Genomic DNA, 11,477 nt, shown 5'->3' with positions numbered 1-11,477 from the left:
GAGCCCTGAACGGGAATTGAACCATGACCTCCTGGTTCATAGGTTGACACTCACTGAGCCATGCAGGTGGGGCCAGGTTTATGTTTAAATGTCAGTTCTTTACAAAAGTGTGCTGCATTTTTCTTCCTGTTACCTGAAAACATAATGTGTGTATATATATTAAACATATTCTTACAAATGCCCGGGTCATGTTTACCAGCTGGAATTCCTTTACTTAATGTGTGGGTATTTTGCATTGTAACATTTAATCAAGATATAAACATGAGTAGAAGACTATTGATTTAAGACAAGTTTGAGCTCCACTAAAATTAATTGTTGTATGTTTGTCTTTCTGTTGGCTGTGGAATTCATATTTTCATTGGACATCATTGGATATCTTAGTTCTTGAAGTACAAATTTAATGCTATGTGAATTTTACCATTTTTGCTAACACTGCTATGCTCCCTGCATCTATCATTCCACTGGAATTACTTATTCCATTCATATTAATTCTGGTTACAAATTTAACTGATGGGGGAGTTTCTGGGTATTTCAGTCCATATGTTACTTTCAGGCTATAAATTCTGTTTTCTTAATGTGTCTTTTCTCCTCTCTGTCTGAATGTTCTCCATCCCCATAACCACCTTCTGAAATCCTACCTGTCAGTTCTTCAAGGCTCATTCCAAAGGCAACTTCCTCCACTGTTTAGCCTTCCTCAATTATTCCAGCCTTGGTGGCCCAAAAATCATGCCTGTCCACCGTATAAGTGTCATAACTTTATCATCTTCAAGGCCTCAGCTAACCGTACCATCGCCTACTCTTTTTTGTCTTTCTTCAAGTTCTTCCAACAAGTGAAAATTATGAGGAACTTTAACTCCTTTTGCAGCAGTATAGATGGACGCTGGAGAGTGTCATGCTAAGTGAAATATGCCAGTCAGAGAAAAACTGGATACAAGTCTTTTACCAGGTACATGTTTTGCATACTTTTATCCCAGTTGGTGGCTTGCCTTTCCATTTTCTTAACAAAGCCTTTCCAAGAAAAAATGATTTTAATTTTGATATAATCTAATTTATTGATTTTTCTTTTATTGTTTATACCTTTTGTGCCCCATCAAAAATATTTGCTTACTTCAAAGTCATAAAGATCTTCTAAGTTTTGTTCTCTATATTTTTAACTAGGGGCCTGATGCACGAATTTCGTGCACCGGGGAGGGGTCCCTCAGCCCAGCCTGCCCCCTTTCACAGACTGGGAGCCCTTAGGGGATGTCCTACTGATGGCTTAGGCCCGCTCCTCATTGGGAGTGGGCCTAAGCCAGGGTCTGGCCTCCCTTTGCGGGAGGCAACCGGGCTGATCAGGGGAAGATGCCAGCCCCATCACCCCGCTGCTGCAGCCACTGCCAGTCACCGCAGCTGCCAAGGTATTTTCATCAACACGGACTCCAGTCCCTTCACCATGTGTCTTTCATAGGATATGACATTTCTTTCTTTATTTTTCTTTTTATCCTCACCTGAGGATATGTTTCCATTGATTTTATCCCCTTCCCTCTGATCCCAGGCTCAGCCCCAGGCTTTAGGCTTGGGAAGGGGTTCCCCCACCCCCACCTCCGATTGCAGGCTCGGCCCCTTCCCAAGCCTAAAGCCTCTGCCTGGGTGACGAGGAGGTTCCTGGGACCCAGGTATGTCTTCAAATTAACAGCCATCTTTGTTGGGTTAATTTGCATACTCACTCTGATTGGCTGTGGGCGTAGCAGAGGTATGGTCAATTTACATGTTTCTCTTTTATTAGGTAAGATAGTCTTAGCTCTTACATTTAGATCTATGATACATTTCAAAGTTAATTTGTGTGTGTGGTGTATGGTAAGAGTCAATTGTTGTAGCACCATTTGTTTAAAAGACTATCCTTTCCCCATTGAAATTCCTCAGCACTGTTGTCAAAAATAAATTGACCATATATGATTGGGCCTGTTTCTACTTTTTTCCATTGGCCTATGTGTCTCTCCTTATGCTAATATCACATTAGTTATACAGTAAGTCTTGGAGATGTAGAATACATTTCTTTTACTTTTTCAAACTTATTTGACTCTTCTAAGATTCATTTCCTATGAATTTGTAAATTTCTACAAAAAAATGCCTGCTTGGAGACACTACCAGAAAACAAGACCCTATAAAAAATCCAATGGAAATTCTAGTGTTGAGAAGTACCATACTGAAATGAAAAGTTTACTAGATGAGCCCATCAGAAGATTCGACTTGAAAAAAGAAAGGGAGCTTAAAGATAGGTCAATAGAAATTAAAAATCTGTGGAGTTGGGAGGAAAAAAAGATAAACAGAAACTCAGAGACCTGTGTGGGATCATATGAAACAGTCTATTCCACATGTAGTTGAAATTCCAAAAGGAAGAAAAGTGGAAGGGGCAGAAATATATTTGAGTGAATAAAGGGTAAAAACAATACAAATAATGCTTGACTTCTTGTCAGAAACAATAGAAGCCAGACAACATTGCAATGATGATTCAGATGTTAAAAGAAAAATTTGTCAACCAAGAATTATATATCTAAACTATTCTTAAAAATGAAGACAAAATAGAGATAATTCAAAATAAACAAACTGAGGGAATCTGTTGCTAGCATATTTTCATTACAAGAAATGCTAAAGGAAGTCCAGCGGGCTAAAGGAAAATGACACCAGATGGTAATTCAGATGCAGAGGAAGAAAGGGCAAACACTGGAATTGGTAAATATCTGTATAAATGTGAAAGATTATACTTACTTATATATTTTCTCTTTTATTATCTTAATTTCTTTAAAAGGTACATGAATCTTTAAAGTAAACATTATACACTTTATCGTGAGGTTTACAACATACATATAAGGCAGTGATAGCACAAAAGGAAGGGAAATGCTACTAGACTGTTGATAAGTTCCTGTATGTTGTCGGAAGTACATTAGTGTTTACTTGAGGTAGATTGGGATAAATTAAGGGTACATACTGCATCTTTAGAGGAACTATTAAAAAATAAGGCAAAGATATATAGTTATCAAATTCACAGAGGAGATAAGATGGAATGCAAAATATAATTTTCTAAGCACAAAAAGTAGTAAAGGAGGAACAGAGAGCAACAACAACAAAAAAGATGAGATAATAATAAAAGAGCAAAATGGCCTACTTCAAACAACTACATTAATAATTACATTTATATGAATGGGCTAAACACTCCAAAAGTCAGAGATTATTAGATTGGATTTTTAAAAGCAAGATTCAATATATGTTTTCTACCAGAGATGCACTTTAAATTCAGTGGCACAGCCATGGTTGGTATGCTCAGTGGTTAGTGTATCAGCCTATGTAACAAAGGGTCATGGGTTTGATTCCCTGTCAAGGGCACCTACCTGGGTTGCAGGTTCCATCCCTGGCCCCAGGTCGGGAAGTGTGTGGGAGGCAAACAATCAATGTGTCTCTCTCACATCAATATTTCCTCTCTCTCTCTCTCTCTCTCTCTCTCTCTCTCTCTCTCTCTCTCTCTCTCTCTCTCTTCCCCCCACCCCCCTTCTCCTTTCCACTCTCTCTGAAAAAATCAATGGAAAAAGTATCACTGGGTGAGGATTAAAAAAAATTCAGTGGCACAAATCCTATCCAGTGTATTTTTTACTTTGGATATTGTATTTTTATCTCTAGACATCCACTTGGGTCTTTTCCACATTTTAAATTTTATTATTTATTATTGCTATATTTTATTCTACCTTTTGAACATATTTATAATAACTGTTTTAATGTCCTTATCTACTAGTTCAATCATCAGTATTATTTCTGTGTCTGTTTCTATTGATTGGTTTTTGTGTAGGTTCTGGGTCATTATTTTCCTGCTTCTTTGCATGCCTGAGTTATTTTGTTTTTCACCCAACATCACCAAATAATTTGTTTGGAATCAGAATTAAAAGAACAATTGACAGTTGAGAAATGTATGTTTATTCTGATACTTCTGATCAGTTGTACCACTTACCTAGGACAGATTACCAGTTAAATTTTGTGTTATTTCTTCAGGACTGAGGTTTTTCGATGACTTCGGATTTGGTATTTTCAAATTTGGTATACTCAAATTTGAAGTCATGTCTGCTTTACCATACATTTGCTTAAGCTTAAAAAGCTCTCTCTCCAACTCGAGCTTGATACTCTGGGCCACTACCAACAGCCCCTCCAGATGACTGTCGCTTAGTTCTGTATCCTCTAATTTTGTCCAAGTTCCTTATTAAGTGCTACGTCTGTACCACCTGTATCCCTCCTCAAATGGACTGAGTGACAGAGGAAACCGGAAGAGTTCCTGAAGAATCAGATGATTCTGTTATGCGCATTCATCCTGAGCTGCCAGTCACTGCCACTGTCACTGTTCTCATAGTTATCATTTTTTAAATCAGACACTGGCCATTGCGAATTTACATTGCTGGTTGCTAGATTTTCTTGTATTTCTTTAAATCATGTGACTTTTCCCCCTGGCACTCAGTTAAGGTATTTGGATCATACTTGGATCATTTGAAGCTTGCTTTTAAGCTTTTTATGTTGGGTCCACAGTAGCCTTTAGTAAGGTTTCAGGCCCACTAGCAAAGTTTGACTTCTAAGATTCTTACCTGATACTCCATGTATTATGAGATTGTTGACGTGTGGGAACAAGAACTTTTCCCAGTGCTGTGTGAGGTCCAGGAATTGTTCTGCCTATTCCTTTCCTACGGGTCCTTCCCTGACCCCCCGTAAGTCAGTGTCACTCCAGCGTAGACAAGTACTCAGCCAATGGGTGATCCCCCTGCCGATCTCTGGAGTCCTCATTCCCTACAGCTCCCTCCTCTTGGTACACTGCCCAGCAATTTGTGGCTGCCTGATTCTCCCCTAATTCCAGTCCGTTTCCTCCACTCAGCAAGACCAATGGATGTGGGGTTTCCCCTTTCTATGCTACCAACTGGAAACTCGTTCCAGGGGGTAAGATGGTGCAATCAGAGCTCACCTTGTTTGTTTTTGTTTGTTTTTCTTTGCTCAGGCATGACAGTCCTGCTTGGCTGCCGTCCAGTTCTGAAAACCATTGTTTCACACTGTAATTTTCTAGTTTCCTAGTTGTTTAAAGCAGAGGGGTAAATTTACTCTCCAGTCCAACATCTTGTTGGCCAGAAACAGATGTTTCAATTCCCTTGCTTTTAAAAAATGCTTTTATAAAACAAAGCAAACAAATAAAAACCTTTTACAGTATACTATGTATCCACAGCAATTAATTTTTTTTTAATTTCGGGTATTCTAAGATCATTTAAAATACATAGTAAATAATACTGTAAGTTGTTTCTTAATGATTTTTTTCTCCACTCAAAATAATATTTATAAGAGGCATCTTTGGGGTCCGAAGAGCCATAATTCATTCATTTTCATTGCTATGTGAATATACTAAGTCTTACTTCTTTCTTCTGTCAATGTTTGTTGTTTTAGTTTTGTGCTATCATGAACAAAGCTTGGTGCTACTGGGAGTGTTCTTATAATAGACACGGGCAAGAATTTTTCTGGGACGTATACTCAGGAGTGGAATTATTGGGGTTTGGGATAGACAATATTCACTTTTTAGGATAATGCCCTCTTTTTTACTTTTCAATCTACTAGGCTACTTTCAGTGTCTCAATCTCTCTTTATCAACCTAGGGCCTTTGCACAAACCACTTCCCATACTTGAAACACTTCTCTCATTTGCTATTTACAAAGTGTACCTTTGCATTCTTTCGATGTCAGTCTAAGTATCACCTCTGCAAAGAGGCCTTCCCTGACCACCCACTAGAAAGCCGTTAGCTCCCTCTATTTTCTCTTAGAGCCCCCAGTTCATTTAGTGCCTCTCTCCCTCACCAGGCTGTAAGGTTCATGGGAACAGGAACAATGGCTGTCTTATTAAACATTGTTCATCTACTGCCTAGCTCAAGGTCTGGGGTGTAGTAGGTATTTTAAAACTGTTTTCTAGATGAATGAGCAAACCAATAAAAGGCATTATTATCTTTGTTTTACAAAAAAGGTTATCAAAGCTCAGGAAAAGTTATGTAATACAGTAACAGGATACAGATAGTGGCTGAAGAAGCCAGGATTTGACTATAGAGCATGTTTTTCTCAAGGCTTTGGATAACATGGTTAAAATAGTATAATCTTGTAATCATCATGAAGATGAACTCTCTTTGTTTCTGGGACCCCTTTAGTATCTTGTGTTCCAGGACTTTGGGAGACTCCTTGAGCAGGAACTGACTAGAATCTATCGACAGGCCACTGGGTATTTCTTATTCTGCACACTAAACATAGGTACTTTATAACTTACTGCTACCTTTCTACAGAAAGTGGGGAATAGGATTAGTGGGCTATATTTTTCTAATTATACTTGGACTATCCCACTAATTTAAGATCAACCTTATCTGTGCTTTAAACATAAACTAGAATACGTTGCTATGTATTCCTTGAGTACTCGAGCCATGTCCTTAAATTTCTGTGTCCCGGAAGGCTAGCAGAGCATCTCACCCACAGTGGGTTCTCAGTACATACTACATGAATGAACAGTGGCAGAAGCTGGGTCATGAGATGGACACCATTTCACCTGAAATGCTGAAATAATGCGACTGAGATTATAATCACCAGTTCTTCATATTATATGTGCATATACATAATATGGATTAAGTAAAATAATAAAGTAGCATGTTCTGAAGACTATTATAGAAAAATAAGCATTATAAGTTACAGGAAAATTAAGTTACATAACAAACCAATATATTCTAACCAAGAAGATACTTGGATCTGTAAAATTGTTGATAGAATTCTCTCTTATGGCAGAATTAACTACAACCACATATTACACACACACACACACACACACACACACACACACACACACACGTGCACGCACGCACACGCACGCACACGCACACACACAAATATACTAGGAAAAAAACTAACAAATGCAATTCTGGTAGAGCTATGAAAGCAAAATTAAAATCTAAGGGAAAGCAACATGTTAATGCTGATTGTTATTGTCGAAGGTTATGTGGCATCATGGCTAAAAATTGGGGCATGAGCATCAAATCTGGGTTCAAAATCAGCTCTGCCATGCAGTCCTATAAGAACCCAGCTAGTCAGAACTCTGAGCTTCAGTTTTCTCATCTGTAAAATGATGACAAGAGCACCAATTTCGTTGAATTACTGTTAAGGTTAAATGACACAACAGGAGTGTTTACAGCAATCCCTGGCACATGCGAAAGTTCACTAAATGAGAATGTTACTACCGTCATCACCACTTTCATCATCATCATTGTATCATATTGGTAATTTGAACAACACACTTTAATGGTCAACTCGTGGAGCTGGAGATCTATTGTGTTTGTGACAGAAACTCTTGCCATGACCTCCTTTTTCTGCTCAAACAATAGATCATTGTAAAGTACCTGGCCAACTGGACTGATCTGTTAAAACAGTTAATGACAAATGTATTAGAACTATAAACAATATTATTGCCCATTCCAGGGCAAGATTACTATGCCTCATGATCATGGAGCAAAGAGGGTCTTGATCAACAATTAAAACAAGAAAGTCTCCGAGAAAGGCTTGAGTGGAAGTACCTCTCTTGCATACTAAGGGGAAAAGAAGCTGGGGAGACATGTCCTAGCTCCATCCCATTATTTATGCTTGTTGAAGCTAGATATTATTGTGAGCAGTAGTTTCTTAATTTATAAAATGTGAATATACCTGCCTATCAAAATTTCTATGAGAATTAAATAGTATAATCTCTGCTAAACTGGTTAACAAAGCACCTGGCACAAATTAGATACAAAAAAAAAATAAATAAATAAAAAGAAGAAAGAAAGAGAGAGAGAGAGAGAGAGAGAGAGAGAGAGAGAGAGAGAGAGAGAGAGAGATCCCTCTTTACTGCCCAAATCTCTTAATTGTTCTAGTCTCGATGGAAGGAAGCTTAAAACAAAACAAAACCCTTTCTGAGAACCAAAAGTCAGCTGGGTGGGAGGGTCTTGTTTGAGGCCCTGGAGGTCTTCCTGTTTTCACAAAAGCCTGAATTAAGGAAACAGCAAATAATTGAGCAGCAAAAGAAGAGGAGTTGCTCTGTGCCCGCTCTTTGATTTTCCTTTGACTTCCATGCCTTTATCCCTAATGGACCTTCTTCTGAGGGCTGCACTGTAGCCTAGATGCTTTTTAGAACTGAATGTCCAGGTAACATGACCATATAAATTAAGAACTGAGTTTTGGAAGCTATGACCAAGGTACCACATAGGCATACAACTTTAGTGGCTACACATTTTTATAAGGATTCATAAATTTTGTGAAGTTTTCTTCTTTCAACCCACAATTGTACATTAGGAACTGTGCTAGAACCTAGTAACACAGACATAACACTTCAAATTGTTTGTAGTCCACATCCTTTCTTCTTACCCTCCACTCCTGAAATGTGGCTGCAAACGAGAATATTATTACAAAGACGAGACTCTTCCATAATGATCTATGACCAACGTCAGTCTTTATAATAATAGGAAGTCCAAGGGAGGAAATGCCAGAAAGCCACAAAGACAAAACAGACACACAAGAAAGTGAAAACAGTTGGTCAGTGTGGTACAACTTTTCATCTTCATCTCTGTATCTTCATTGATTCTTTTAATCATTTCTAGGCAGCATCTGAAAAATCTGCTTCTAGTCTTTGCATCAATAATAATTAAATCAGAAATGTCACTTATTTCAGTTTTCTTCTTGGTATGTGATAAGAACTCAAGTGTTGCTTGGCCTGAGTGTTTTGAGATACATACACTTTCTCATATGTTGTGCACTAATCCCACATGTGAGCTCCATTGGGTTTCCTTACATTCCAATTCCCTCTGCCCCATCATTTGTAGTTATTTTAAATTATTTTTCTTGCTATATTGCTTACACTGTTCTATACTATTTCAAATCAAGGGAAAAATCAATAGAAATGTATGCCTATGGCTATTATACTAAATTTATTGAGGACAGCCTTCCTTTGTGTATCCTTTCAGAAGAACAGCTTCTCACAAAATATGTTTTAATGCAATAACAAATGACAATTTTATAGTGTTTTCATAGGAAGAATAAAAAGTCTGGGTATTTATTACTTTTTTAATATATATTTTTAAATATATTTTATTGATTTTTTTACAGAGAGGAAGGGAGAGGGATAGAGAGTCAGAAACATCGATGAGAGGGAAATATCGATCAGCTGCCTCCTACACACTCCCCACTGGGGTTGTGCCCGCAACCAAGGCACATGCCCTTGACCAGAATTGAACCCGGGACCCTTCAATCCACAGGCTGACGCTCTATCCACTGAGCCAAACCGGCTAGGGCTATTACTTTTTTAAATAGCCAAAATCTCAGAGCTGTCTCTACTTAGGTACTAATGAAATACCTATTGGCAATATTTATAAAAACATATCGATATATTTATATTTTAAGACATTACAATCTGTTTCTTCCAGTCCATTTCTTACTGCTTGATTTGTAATCAGCAAGATGATTAAAGGTTCAAAAAGCCCCCTGAATGTCTTTCTTTTGAGATACACCCAGCTCATAGCATGAAATATTATAGCTGCATCAATTATTAATGCCACTTCAATCCTCTGAAACTGCAGTGTGAATCAGACTATTTTACTGTGTAAATGACACCCGGGAGCATGTTAAGCACCTTTAGATGGGGCCCTAATGCTTGCAGCACTCAGCACAGTGCTTTGAGCGTGATCGGCTCAGCTATGCATGTTTTATTTGCTGGGTTCACATTATTTGGGTGCATTTGACACACTAAATCATTAATAGGTGAAGTGGGGCTCATAGTTAGTTCAATCTGGCAAGCATTTATGGGACACCTATTATGTAATCTGATCGTGTCACTGCCCTACTGAAGCTGGTTCAATTATTCCCTATAGTTTTCAGGATAAAATCCAGCCTCCTAATACAGCATATGAGACTTTACATAATCTATCAGTAATGGCAGATATGTGACATGCAGGCTCCCACTCCCCTCTTCTCCTCCCAGAACAAATGGAACTAATGTGTCCCATCATTCTTTCCCACCAAGACTGGACATGGCTTCAGAATCCTTCTCTGTACAGTGTTCCAGGCAGCGACCACCAATGGACCAGAGTTACAATCTATTTGCCAGTCCCGCCAGTCCACCTCTCGTGTCCCTAAATGTCATCAAACACCATTTGCGCTAGCCACATGTCATATATTTTCCTTAACACATGAGACTTGTCACACTTACATGCTTTTACATGTGCTGTTCTGTCTCTGTAGACTAATCTTGTCCCTTTTCCGTGCTTAGCTAAATCCTGTTTATTCTGCACAATTCAGACCAGGTTTCGTCTCCGCAGTCTGATTCGTATGCCTTTATTCTGTGCTCTCAAAACTAACTTGCACTTAGTGTTTTATCAGCTGGACCATGATCGTTAATGGCTTATCTCTCTCCCTGACTAAAGTTAAATTCTTTGAGAGCAGAGGCCGTGTTTTATTTCCCTTTGTATGTCAGGCAGCCAGCACAGAGCCTGGTATGCAGTAGGTATTCAATAAATGTTCAGAAACAAATGTTCTAGCCACTATATTAGGTTTCAGGACCACAAAAGAGAATAATGTATAAGGTGAGGCATATTTATTGAGCACTTACTGTGTGCCAGGCCCTGTTCCAAGCACTTTGCATAGATTATCTTATTCAACTCTCACAACAGCCCTTTAAGGTAGATTCCATGATTGTCCTTCTTTGAACAAGTGAGGAAACGAAGACAGAAAGAAGCCAGGTGACTTCTCGAGGATCACACTCAGCCAGATAGTCTGGCTCCAGAGTCCCTAACCATAATGCTGCACTGGCTGGCCCTGTGTGGACCCTTGTCCTCGAGGAGATCAAAGGTTGGTAGAAGGAGACAGGCAGGTACGTGATTAATCACCACATATCATGGAAGGACTGTAATAGATGTGTGAGCAATGTAAAGGGATAGCACAGAGGAGGAAGTGATTAATGTAGTCAGAGTGGAAGCCAAGTGTTCAGGGAAGGTTTCACTAAAGAAGTGGCATTCAAATTAGGCTTGGAAGACTAAGAAGAGCCCATGAGATGGAGATGAAGGGAAATATATGCTAGGCAGAGAGAAGAGGACATACAAGACAAAGAGGAAGGAAGCAACATGATATTTGGGCACCAAGACCAGCTACATAATTTGCAAAGCCCAGTGCAAAATGAAAACTCAGGGCCCCTTGTTCATAAATTATTACGAATTTCAACACAGTTACAGCAGAGCATGAAATCAAACGGACCTTCTGAGCGCAGAGCCCCACATACAAAGGTACAGGTTGCGTGTCCATAAAGCCGGACCTGTAGGGCACCATAAATGCTTCAGCATTGCTGGAACAAGAAGTACCTGGGGCAGAAGTACTTTATGAGGCAGGAAATGACACTGGTGAGGACAGCAGAGGTCCGATCATATGCCATGCTGAGTAGCC

The 11,477-nt window shown here is 39.0% G+C and overlaps 1 pseudogene across 1 annotated transcript; it reads right to left on the bottom strand.

Annotated features, from left to right (window-relative positions):
* Positions 1-308: 308 nt before the first annotated feature.
* Positions 309-752, bottom strand: LOC307103848 (ubiquitin-conjugating enzyme E2 variant 2-like; annotated as a pseudogene). The gene is made up of 2 exons: positions 709-752; positions 309-580 (listed from the first exon to the last, which is right to left on the bottom strand). The product of its transcript is annotated as a ubiquitin-conjugating enzyme E2 variant 2-like (transcript).
* Between the last annotated feature and the right edge of the window lie 10,725 nt (positions 753-11,477).

The sequence above is a fragment of the Cnephaeus nilssonii genome (assembly GCF_951640355.1).
Source record: "Cnephaeus nilssonii genome assembly, chromosome: 7".
NCBI lineage: Eukaryota > Metazoa > Chordata > Mammalia > Chiroptera > Vespertilionidae > Cnephaeus > Cnephaeus nilssonii.
Note: the sequence above shows the minus strand (reverse complement) of the source record. Positions and strands in the feature narration are given on the sequence as shown.